The sequence below is a fragment of the Helianthus annuus genome, chromosome 9, assembly GCF_002127325.2.
Source record: "Helianthus annuus cultivar XRQ/B chromosome 9, HanXRQr2.0-SUNRISE, whole genome shotgun sequence".
Lineage (NCBI taxonomy): Eukaryota > Viridiplantae > Streptophyta > Magnoliopsida > Asterales > Asteraceae > Helianthus > Helianthus annuus.
The window spans coordinates 132,239,212-132,242,178 of record NC_035441.2 but is presented as its reverse complement, the minus strand read 5'-3'; positions in this window follow the sequence as shown (position 1 = coordinate 132,242,178).

The window sequence follows — 2,967 nt, the reverse complement described above, 5'->3', positions numbered from 1 at the left end:
GAAGCATCACAGTATACAACAAATTCTTCTACTCCTTCTGGTAAAGATAATACTGGAGCATTGCTCAATCTTTGCTTTAGAATCTCAAAGGATTCATGTTGCTTTGGACCCCAGTCAAATTTTACATTCTTACGGGTCAAGGAAGTTAATGGTGCAGCTATTCTTGAGAAGTTCTCAATGAATCTTCTATAATATCCAGCTAAACCCAGAAAGCTGTGAATTTCTGTGGGCGTCTTTGGTGCTTCCCAATTCATAATGGCTTCTATCTTAGCGGGATCAACTTGGATACCACTTTCACTGACAACATGTCCAAGGAATTGGACTTCACAAAGCCAAAATTCGCACTTGGAGAATTTAGCATACAATTTCTTCTGCCGAAGCAATCCTAAGATACACCGAAGGTGCTTTTCGTGCTCAACTTGGCTATGAGAGTAAATAAGTATGTCGTCTATAAAGACAATGACAAACTTATCTAGGTATGGTTTGCAGACTCTATTCATGAGGTCCATGAATGCTGCAGGCGCATTAGTGAGCCCAAAAGGCATCACTAAGAACTCAAAATCTCCATACCTCGTTCTGAATGCTGTCTTCGGTACATCTTCAGTTCGGACCTTGAGTTGATGATACCCAGATCTCAAATCAATCTTTGAGAAATAACTCGCCCCTTGGAGTTGATCGAATAAATCATCGATCCTGGGCAAAGGATAACGATTCTTGATTGTTACCTTATTCAATTCACGGTAATCAATGCATAAACGCATTGATCCGTCCTTCTTTTTCACGAACAGTATTGGAGCTCCCCAAGGTGAAGAGTTGGGCTGAATAAAACCTTTCTCCAGTAAGTCATCTAATTGAGTTCTGAGCTCTTTCATTTCAGTAGGCGCTAAACGATACGGAGCTCGTGCAATAGGTGCAGATCCTGGTAGAATGTCTATCCTGAATTCCAGTTGCCTCTCAGGAGGTAATCCCGGTAACTCGTCAGGAAAGACATCAGGATACTCAGAGATGGTTGGAATGTCTTCAATCTTCGGCTTTGGATCATTCACAGTCACTTGTGCCATGTAAATGACACATCCACTCTTCAAACACTAAGACACTTTAAGAATAGACACATTGCTAGGCAATCCATATTGTGTATCTCCTTGAATAGTGACTGGTTCACCAGAAGGGGTTTTGATAATAACTAGCTTTTTATCACAGGCAATTTGGGCTTGGTTATGCGATAACCAATCCATGCCTAAAACTATATCAAAGCCAGCCAATTTCATTGGCAAGAGGGATAGCGGGATAGAATGATTCTTAATGGATATAGAACATCCATCAAGAAGAGTTGAAGCGGTTTCTAAGGTACCATCGGCAAGCTCTACCTCATATTTTATGTCTAGAGTCTTAATAGGCAAATTTAATATCTTACAGAACTTATGGTCTACAAAAGACTTATCAGCACCGGAATCAAATAAGACTCTAGCATAGTTATTATTGATGAGGAAGGTACCTGTTATGACGTTCTCATCGTTCACCGCTTCCCTCGCTTGCATCTGGAAAACTCTTGCATTTGTTTTCTTTGCCTCCTCGGGCTTCTTTGCATTCTTGGGGCAATTGGTTTTGATGTGCCCTTTTTCATTGCAACCATAGCAGGTTGCATCCTTAATATTTCGACACTCAACAGACTTGTGCCCTTTCTTCTTACAAATCCCACATCGTTTGGCCTATGTGTCCTGGTTGCATTTCCTAAAGTGCCTCTTATGACATGTCTTGCACCTGGGCTTATCATTTGACTGCCCCTTTTTGGAACCAGAGTTCCCCTTGCCCTTTTTGTTCGATTGAGGAGACTAGTCATCCTCTCTTTTCCTTTTCCCTTCATAAGTAGCCTTCTTCGCCCTACTCCTCACCACATCCAAAGTGAGGGACAATGATAGATCCACAGCGGATCTATAAATGACTGGCTTAGAGGCCTTAACATTCCCCTTTACTTCAGGGGCCAAACCACCAATGAAACGCGCAATGCGTTTGGGCTCAGGAGTGACTAGATATGGTACGAGCCTTGACATAGAATTGAAGCTAGTCACATAGGATCTACAGTCCAGATCCTTCATCACTAAGGTGAGGAAATCAGTCTCTATCCGCTCGACTTCGTGCTGAGGACAATAGGTATCCTTAACCAAATCCACAAACTTGTTCCATGACAGATTGTACAAAGGAATTTTCCCAGTGGCTTGCACTAATGCTTTCCACCAAGTGAGGGCATCGCCCTTAAAGGATTGAGACACAAATTTCACTATATCCTCTTTAGCGCATCCCCTGATGTCTATCACAGTCTCCATCTCGTCCAACCATTTCATACAATCAATCGCTCCTTTTTCTCCTATAAAATCCCTCGGCTTACAGGAGACAAAGTACTTATAGGTACAACCCTTGGTGTACCTAGGAGTCGGCTCGAGGACTATCTGCCTCTTGGGTTCACTACCCTGGTTAGATGAGTGCTGAGACTCACTTTTCTTATGAGTATGAGGTTGAGAATGGGATCTCGAATGAGTTTGAGACCGAACAACACTCGGCTCTTTAAACTTAGCATCTACCGCTTGAGTAACTGCTGCGGTGATCATTGCTTGCAGTTCGGCACCAGTGATATTAATCCTGGTGTTGCCTTCTGCAGGATGACTGTTTGCTTCATCCGAGCCAGCCATTTCTGAATACTATATCAAACAAGGATGATATTTAAATTATACATTGATTCATCGTATTGATGATCAAATGGTCATGGTATTATCAAACCATTTAGACCGTTTTAAGATAATAATTAATAATCAACAGAATATAATATTCTCTTATATTTATTAGACAGGGGGATTATAATTCACAACTGCCAATGTCATAAAAGACATTTTAATTAATATTAGGCTTGTCTCGAAGGACATTTAGATAGCTCAGAAAACTTGTCACAGGGACGATTAGAATATAATCAAT